Source organism: Helianthus annuus, chromosome 10, assembly GCF_002127325.2.
Source record: "Helianthus annuus cultivar XRQ/B chromosome 10, HanXRQr2.0-SUNRISE, whole genome shotgun sequence".
Lineage (NCBI taxonomy): Eukaryota > Viridiplantae > Streptophyta > Magnoliopsida > Asterales > Asteraceae > Helianthus > Helianthus annuus.
The window spans coordinates 129756674-129766660 of NC_035442.2; the positions used below are offsets into that span (position 1 = coordinate 129756674).

Genomic DNA, 9987 nt, shown 5'->3' on the forward strand with positions numbered 1-9987 from the left:
TCAAACAATCCGCCCTCAATCTTGCCAAAATTATAAAACCGTTTCCTTTTTCAAATGAATTTCATTGAGAAACCCTAATTTCAGTTTCATCTCTAACTCTTGATTATGTTCCGTCTCTCACACGCTTTGGAATTGTTAGGGTTTCTGCGTTATCAATGAATCGCTCTCTGCCTCTCATTCATTCCTCTATGAATCCAACTCTGATCTTCGTGATAAAGGTTAGATTTTGTCAATGGATCAACTATCGTTCTTGATATTTTAGATTTTATAACTAATAATTTCTTTTGTTTTGTATATCTCATCTGAAATCAGTTGTATCCTGGTTCTCCGATTGTTGTGATCCAGTCAGTCCGATAACCGGATCTAATTTGCAATACCAAGAACCCTAAATATAGAATTAACACAAGCGTTTCTTTTCATCCTTTGCCTCCAATTAGTTCTCTTTTTTTTTCAATTGAAAGAACCTAGATCTCATCTCTCTACGGTCAAAAGTAACCTGGTAAGTTTGTTTTTTCAATTTGTAACCTGATTCATGAAAGTTTCTAATGTTAATTTTTGTTTCATGTCTTTTTTAATATTGGTTTTTCCTAGGAACCCTTGATTGTGAGACAATGTGACCATCGGTTTCTAAGGTTTTTGTATTGATTCTTGAAGGAGTCATCGGAACTGGCGGCACTTGAAGCATCCAAAGGATTCGAGAGACGATAATGTTCCCTGTTTCAAATCTTTTTGAGGTATTTCATATTTTCGATTTGATTGCTAATATTTTACTAGGTTTGTTGTATTTGATTTTGATTACATATTTATACGTGGATTACCTTAATTTTGGGGATTTTATTTCGCCTGATCTTATGTGGTTTATGTTATTTGGTACTATGATAGCAAGTTTGGATTCAAAGTGTAAATCGGGTTAATTTTATTTGTTATTCCGATTGTTAATTTGTTATATATTTGATTGTTCTTTCCGATTTGTTAGGTGCTCAGTTTTTCTGTCGACAAGGTGGTTGTGGCGTTTGATTTATATGGTTAGGGTTTTCCAGAATTGGGTGAGTCTGGTGGTGGTTCAGAGTATTCATAAGTACCTTTTCTTATGTCTTAATTTTTACATTTATTTAATATAACACCGATAGTTTTGTTCATTTGTAGGCTGACGGGAGATCCGGGCACTCCAAATAAGTGAGACAGGCAAGAGTAAGACAGCCAAAAATATCCTTTTTTGTACCTTTTTATGTATTATTTTTAGTTCCCACTCACTTGATAATAATGGATTTAACTTTATTTGTTAATTTAATTTTTTTAATAGTGTCATGAAGGAACCAACTTCGGGCGTACTACTGGTGGCCCGTTTATTGCTACAAGCTATGACTATCATGCTTCTCCTAATGAATTAACGCTATTTAAATATCAACCATTTACGTTTTCATGAGTGTTTGTTGTTCTTAGCTAGCATATGTCTTTACTTTTGAGTTTCAAAGTGCTGTGATAAATTAAGCGAATAGCCAGCCATCAACTAACTACTACTTTCTTGGACAGTTAATGATGTTGTTGGAGATGTGTATTGTTTCAGTTATGATGATTAAATAATGCAATATCAAATCTAATAATTTTGATATGGTGTAAAAAGTTGATAAAAAGGCTAGGGTTTATGTTTTAGTTTTTCTTCTTCTTGGCTGTAGTCTCGAAGGGCCTAAGTTATTGTTCTGCCTCATCTCTCTTCTAAATATGTATTTAAGTGCTGAAAACTATTTGCCGCATGTAAGCTTTTTGGGTATATGTATAAGCCTCTCAATTTTAATAGCTATATGTATAATCTAGAAGATGTTCTCATAACTTGATTACGTGTAACTATAGGTGAGCTACTTCCGTACCAGCTTGAAGGATTGAATTTCTTACGTTTCTCATGGTCTAAAGTCTAAACAAACACATGTGATACTTGCAGACGAAATGGGTCTTGGTAAGATTTCCTTATATTTTTTAAAAATTTGTTTTTATATATTTATGAAAAAGTAACCTTTACCTTTATAGTATGCTTTATAACATTCAGGGAAACTACAAAGTATTGCTTTTTTGGCATCGTTGTCTAAAGAGAATGTCTCCCCTCATTTAGTAGCACCGCTTTCTACATTAAGAAATTGGGAACATTAATTTGCTATATGGGCTGCTAATATGAATGTTGTAAGTTACAAAATCTCTTGAATTCTAATATTTTTGTATGACCAAAGTTTATTTACCAGTATACTAAGTTAATGGCAGTCGCATCTTCTCCACACGAAGAAGAAACAACCTTCACTTTCAGACGTTATTGCGGTAATTATATTCCAGTTTTCTCTTATTACTTCATATTGCAGTTTTATTCGCTGTTAAAAAGTTGTGTTTTTCAAGCAAACAACAAAGAAATAGGATGTTTTGTTTACGGTGCTACAGTTTTGAAGAATATAACAACAGCTATTTGAAGGTGATGTGTGTTTTATATCCGTATTTTTTATTTTTATTTTTTTGCCTATGAATAAAAAATAATCTGATGTATCAAGGATTTGTGATTTTTAATGTGGATTTTTTATTATAGTAGATATTGCAGTACTGACCAAAAGTACCGGTACCAAAAATGCCAAAAAGTGGGTACGAATCGGTACCGAAAATAATTTGGTACAGTACTGGTCTCAAGTACCAAATGCCCATCCTTACCCTCTATATATTAGTAGGTTATTTTTTTGTATTTTAAACGGGTCAAACATATTATGTTTTAAATGATTTAACTAAAGAGAATTGCTTTGAACAAATCTAACTGGCTAGATGAGTCAAGCTTGATCAAACGGTTTGAAACTCAGCGGAAGTGTATGTAAATACACCAAAACCTAAAACGAGTCCTCATTAATGTTTAGAATACATTGTAATAATACAGATTTTGTATAACCAAAAATGATAAATGATGTGTTTGTGGTCCGACTACCCAACCCATTTCAGCTCACACTAATGATTACCTGTGTTGACCCATTGCCACCTCCACTATAAAGTTTACATAATTTATGTATGAATAGAGGCGTTCACACCTTATTTTCAAATTGTGAAACCATCCAAGCCGTTTATCATGTCTAGCAACTGCAACATCGTGTCCAGTAGCATATGCAACAATGGCACAACAACGAGCAAAGGTAAAATTACCATTTTTATTCTGTTTGTGTTTTCAAAAGTAAAGCAAATGTTATGTATTACTTACTGAGTTTTTTAATTTTTTAATTTATGTATATATCACCAATTGAAGCAGGTAGTCATCCACTTTTTACAAGGAATGTGGTTCAATATTACGCACCGGCTAGCTGAACAGGTCGATAGGGTGCGCACCAGCTAGCTGGGGAGTTTGATTGGCTTTTACCCTATGTTCAGGAACCGCTTGATCATATCCTGTTCAAGGTTCAAGTTTTCACCTTTTTTAAATTTTTATTGATTGATCAACTGAATGTTATATGAGTTTGTTGATTGAAAGTTTTATTTTACCATGTTTGATGTGTAGATGGGTCTTTCTAAAATCAAGATTCAAGAGCTGATCTCCAACTAAGGTCTCTTTTGCTATGTACTTTACCTGAACTTGGGGATTTTTATATTATGCCTAGATTAGCCATATGGTTTAGCTGGTTGTTGACTCGACATGTTTCACTATTTTTTTTACATATTTTAGCTATAGTAATGATATATTATGTTCATGTTCTAAGAATTGAGGTTTTCAATTTTATTCAAATTCACTACAAATACCATTAGTCGATGTAGGTCAAAACTCTAGATATCACTTTCTTCTTCCTCTACTTGAAGCATCTACAATCCAATTGAATCGATAATCTTCTTTTAATAATTGTTATTCCACAGAGAATCATCAATGCATTAAAAGATTCGAGGGTCTTGCGTTTTCTAGAGCATGGCGACTCCCAATTGAAACATCGGATATCCATTCTCAACTGAAACAGGTTATTTATTGTGTATTTCTTAAACTTTATAAATAGTTCACATGTAAAATACAGTTAAAAGAAATAAGTTACTAAATAAAAATAGTAGTTTTTTTAAATAAAATAGATTTCGACGACTTTTGATTCCTATAACCTGTTAACACGTTTGAACATTTTTGTTCATTGATACGATTTTTCCTTCAGTTGATCGGTTATTAAACAAATAGAATACACAATAATTCATTTATATTAACAGGTTGACATTGCCACCTTTATTGGTTACATTACGGTTGTGCTATCCTTTTTTACTTCTTTAATCTTTTACCATGTCCGATACTTATATTTGGCTATATGCATTGACCTCATTATATTGAATGGGTTTAAAGACCTCAGCTTTTTCACTATAATTTTACCTGGTATTATCAGTAATCCCTATTTTAGTCTTACTTTTTGGGGGTTTCACTTTGTTTGATGCTCCTGTAGGTGTGGAGATTACTTCTAGCTGCTATGAAGTTTTCATTTGCTAATGGCATTGAATTGCACGTGTTTTGTGAGCTGGATAAGTATTGTCATATGTGGAACTTGCATTTAATTATATTGTGCTTCCTTTGTACACCTACTACATGCTTGAAGCATTATAAAAATTACCAACTTTTGCAATTGGTGTAACAGCTTGAAGATATTATCTATGATGATTTTGAACATAGTGGTGATCACATTCATGCTCTACGGTTAATAAAGACCTGCACAATCACATTTTCTTCAGTCTCCTTGGTGACTGGGTTAGTAATTTGATCTCAACTGTTGCTCAAAAATTGATTTTGAAGTTTTGTAATTTGATATTGATATGTTAAGATATGGAAATGGAAATGGGTGACAACGATTCTATCACTTGTAGCTACTTTCTTGAGTCTCCTTTTAACTATAATGTCCCTCTTCAATACTAATTTTTATTCACAAAAGGTGTTAGAGACATGCTGCATGTGCTAAAAAGATATTGCATGCTTGATGATGAATATTAAATGTTATACAACCATTTTCACTTTAACAAAGTTTGCAGTTATACCTTGTGTATGAAAGAAAAATGTAATAAAGTGTCTATTGTCCTCTAATTGAATTTAATTTCTGTCTTTTTTAATCTTCTTTTCATATTTTTAATTGTAAACTACACCTTCCAATCATGATTAAATTTTAACAAATGGGTCGATTTAGATCATTACTTTGCTAAATGGGTTGAATAAGGCTACTCAAGTTATACAATGCATCTGAATTGGTCACTCTCATAAAACCAGCTCAGTTATGTTAATTGGTTAAATCCTTCAAGATGCTTTTGAACATCTACTTCACTCAAGGCTCATGATATTCCCGGCTCAATGGCTACTTACATATGTTATGCAATGGTACATGAACCGAAACAGACCAATGAATGACGTTCATTGTTGGTTCACATGTATATCGAAGGGAACTTATACACTAATGTTTTATGTAAATTAGATGATCAAGTCCATTAAGTTTACGGGTTGTTTCAAATTTTGATTTTGTCTTGAAGGTGAACTAAGTTCCAGCTTTTCAAGATGAAGTTCATGAAACTTGGATCAAAACCGGATTTGTTTCAGTCCAATAGCGAAAACACTCGGTCAAAGAACTCCACCACCCAATCCTACCGGTGATTACTTTGTAGCAAAGAGTATTTGTCAATTAGCATGTGTAACGAATAAATTACTTTTTGTATGATTTAGTTATGTGTTAATCATAAATAGCTTTACTATATGATTTATTTCATTGATTATTGATTATATGTGTTCTGCTCAATATATGTTAAGGTCAAAATAGGTTCGGGTCAGTCAAAACGGGTTTTGCTCAAAATAGGTTCATGTCCATATGTGTTCTGCTCAATATACGTTAAGGTCAAAACTGGTTAAAAATGCTTTATTTAAAAAAATATATATCAAATAACCAAAGTTATAAAAAAATAATTAAAAAAAATGAAATCTATCCGGGTTCTAAAAATTGCTATAAAATCATTTATATAATAACATCTCAATACCTATAAAAAATAAATCAAGACATATTTACCTAAGTGAGAAAAATTATATTTTTATACGTTTATATTGAAAAGTTCTTTCATTACAAAGCTCATCTCATTGCCAGTATATATTATATGTTTGTGTTAAACCACCCGCGAAGCTCGCGGGATCTTAAGCTAGTATACAATAAATTGATAGTTAAGTTTTGATACTTTATGGTTCAACCCACTAGTTAAAAATAAATTTATTCCCATAAGTCCAGAAAGTTCATATTTTGAGTAATTTATTTCCCTAAACTTTTTATTTGACAGAAATTTATTTCAATATACTACTTTTATAAAAGGATAAAATAAAGTCATGGAAATAAGCTGGATGATTGGTACCATCGGATGTATAGTTATTATTTTATATATGTGTATATATTCCGTAAGTATAATATTAACTAGAGATTTGAAATTTTATATACATATATGCATATACCCAATAGAATTTCTTGATGGTATACCCAATATAATATCTTCTGTGAGATAAACATAAGAAGAAATGTCATTGGTAATTCATACGAAAATATGAAGATATTATAAGAATAAACCATGAAACCCACTATGTTTTAAAAATGCCATTTGTCTCAATAAAATATTCCTTGCGATGGAATCTAACAATATATAAGCATAAATAAAGTTAGCTGTAACACAATGTGAAAGCCAATTAGAATAGAGCCAGCTCGAGAGCACTGACGGCTTGGAAGAATGTGGCTATAAAAGTTACCTAAAAGACGATGTTTTAAATTCAATAAAATAAGGGTTATCCCTATAAACATGTTGTAATAAAAATCTTGGGTTTTACCCATGTGATCATTAAAATAAAATATGGTGGTTTTACTCTGATAAAATATTTCCTAACTACGGTCCTGATGAAAATTTCCGCTGCCAAATTGGATAAATAAATGTGATACCACCGAAACTGGCTCACGGTCGCCCGTTCCCGGGAGATAGGGATCGGGGGTTGTGACAACTTGCGCCCATATAAAGCCTCGAATGGCGCGGCACCAATACTGGTGTGGTAGCTGTTGTTGTATGAAAACTCGACCAGGGGTAAATGCTTATCCCAGCTACCGCCCAAATCCATAACACACGCTCTCAGCATGTCCTCCAACGTCTGAATCGTCCGCTCGCTTTGACCGTCGGTCTGCGGGTGAAACGCGGTGCTCATATTCAACTTCGAGCCAAAAGCTTCCTGGAAGGATTGCCAAATCCTTGAGACGAATCTTCCATCTCTATCGGAGATGATTGAGAGAGGTACTCCATGGCGTGTAACAATCTCTCTCATGTAAATTTCGGCCAACTTGCTCGTATTATCCTTCTCCCTGATAGGTAAGAAGTGCGCTGATTTCGTCAATCGATCCACTATTACCCAAATAGTGTCATGGCCTTTTGGCGTTCTTGGCAACTTCGTAATAAAATCCATGGAGATTTGTTCCCACTTCCACTTGGGAATCTCTGGTTGTTGCAGAAGTCCTGAAGGCTTCTGGTATTCCGCTTTAACCTTAGCGCAAGTTAAACATTTGCTCACATAAACAGCCACATCGCCTTTCATCCTAGGCCACCAATAATAATCCTTAAGATCCTGGTATATCTTATCCGCTCCAGGGTGGATAGAGTACCGCGACTTGTGAGCTTCATCGAAAATAACCTTCCTTAAACCTCCAAACAAAGGAACCCAAATCCTTTTCTCAAAACACAACGTTCCTTCCCTGTTTGGTACCAATAACTTCTCCATCCCACGGAGATATTCCTCTTCAAGGTTTCTCTCCTTGAGAGCTTCTTTCTGCGCGGCGCGAATGCGCAAGGAAAGATCGTTCTGAATAATCATCTCCAAAGCCCTAACCCTTATGGGTTTGATCCTCTCCTTTCGACTTAGGGCATCGGCGACCACATTCGCCTTCCCTGGATGATACTTTATCTCGCAGTCATAATCATTCAACAGCTCAACCCATCGTCTTTGTCTCATATTCAACTCCTTCTGGTTGAATATGTGCTGGAGGCTCTTGTGATCTGTGAAGATTGTACATTTCGTATCATAAAGGTAGTGCCTCCAGATCTTTAAAGCAAAAATCACTGCGCCAAGCTCCAAATCGTGTGTGGTATAGTTCTTTTCATGTACCTTCAGCTGGCGTGACGCGTAAGCAATAACCTTTTGGCGTTGCATCAACACACAACCCAATCCTTGACGCGAAGCGTCGCAGTATACCACAAAATCATCTGTACCTTCCGGTAGGGCTAAAATTGGCGCGTTGCAAAGCTTATCTTTCAATATCTGAAATGCTTCTTCCTGTTTGATTCCCCAATCAAACTTCTTGTCTTTCTGCGTGAGGAGCGTCAATGGTTGAGCGATCTTTGAAAAATTCTCAATGAATCTTCGGTAATAGCCAGCCAAACCCAAGAATTGCCGAATCTCGGTTGGCGTCTTTGGCGTTTCCCAATCCTTGATCGCCTCGATCTTGGTGGGATCCACGTGGATTCCATCTCCATTCACCACGTGTCCAAGGAATTGCACTTCTCGTAGCCAAAACTCGCACTTAGATAACTTGGCATACAACTGTTCTTTCTTTAGCAGCTCCAGAATGGCTCTTAAGTGCTGCTCGTGCTCAGCCTTCGTCTTTGAATAAATCAAAATATCATCGATGAATACAATCACGAACTTATCCAAGTACGGCTTGCAAACTCGATTCATCAAGTCCATGAACACTGCAGGTGCGTTTGTTAACCCAAACGGCATAACGAGGAACTCGTAGTGCCCATAACGGGTTCTGAAGGCTGTCTTTGGGATACTCTCCTCCTGTATCCTTAACTGATGGTAACCAGATCGCAAATCGATCTTCGAGTAAAAGCTTGAACCTTGAAGTTGGTCGAACAGGTCATCAATCCTTGGCAGAGGATACCTATTCTTGATCGTCAGCTTGTTCAACTCCCGGTAGTCGATGCACATCCGAAAACTACCGTCCTTCTTCTTGACAAACAAAACTGGAGCTCCCCAAGGCGAGAAGCTCGGTCGGATAAATCCCTTGTCTAACAACTCTTGAAGTTGTATCGACAGTTCTTGCATCTCAGAAGGAGCAAGTCTATAAGGTGCCTTAGCCACAGGCGCGGCGCCTGGAACTAAGTCAATGCGGAATTCCACTTGCCTTTGAGGCGGCAATCCAGGCAAATCTTCTGGGAAGACTTCTGGGTATTCCCTCACGATAGGGATGTCTTCGATCTTCGGTTCTTCAGCTTTCTTATCCACAATGTGTGCCAGAAAAGCAACACATCCTTTCTGCAAACACTTTCTTGCTTTCAGGCAGCTAATAATTCTTAATGGCGTCTCACGCTTCTCTCCGTGAACCACAATTGTCTCACCATCATCGGTTGGGATACGAACAACCTTTTCATGACAAACTATCTCTGCCTTGTTGCCTGATAACCAATCCATTCCTACTACCACGTCGAAGCTTCCCAACTGTACTGGTAGTAGGTCTAGAGCAAACTCACGCTCTCCCAATTCAATCACACATCCCCTGACGACTTCATTGGCTTCTACTAACTTTCCATTCGCCAATTCGATCGAGTACGGAATATCTAACTTATTAGCGGCTAAACCAAGCATATTCTTAAACTCTAACGACACGAAGCTATAATCGGCGCCAGTATCAAATAAAACGGATGCATAGCGTTGGTTTACAGGGAACGTACCAGTGACAACATTGGGATCCTGGCGCGCTTCCCTTGCTTCTATGTTGAAAACCCTTCCGCGGGCTTGGTTTAATTCCGGCAATTCCTCTTGTAGTGCCCAAGATCACCACAGTTGAAACATCCGGGCCTCTGCCCATTTCCACCACCGTTTCCAACTTGATTGTTTCTCTGGTTACGATTCATAGTGCCCGCTTGGTTTGCATTATTGACCCGATTCCCATCACCTCCATTGTTCCCTTGTGGGCGATTCCCAATACCACCACGATTATTTCTATTCCCAAATCCTCCTTG

General features: G+C 36.3%; 2 long non-coding RNA genes across 2 annotated transcripts; both read left to right on the plus strand.

The window, feature by feature from the left end:
- Positions 1 to 574: 574 nt before the first annotated feature.
- Positions 575 to 1949, plus strand: LOC110882053. The gene is made up of 4 exons (XR_002559978.2): positions 575 to 734; positions 977 to 1046; positions 1147 to 1191; positions 1852 to 1949. It is a non-coding gene; the product is annotated as an uncharacterized LOC110882053 (long non-coding RNA).
- An 802-nt stretch (positions 1950 to 2751) lies between these two features.
- Positions 2752 to 4598, plus strand: LOC110885285. Its single transcript, XR_002562062.2, has 5 exons — positions 2752 to 3152; positions 3266 to 3411; positions 3512 to 3557; positions 3862 to 3959; positions 4422 to 4598. It is a non-coding gene; the product is annotated as an uncharacterized LOC110885285 (long non-coding RNA).
- The last annotated feature ends 5389 nt before the right edge of the window (positions 4599 to 9987 follow it).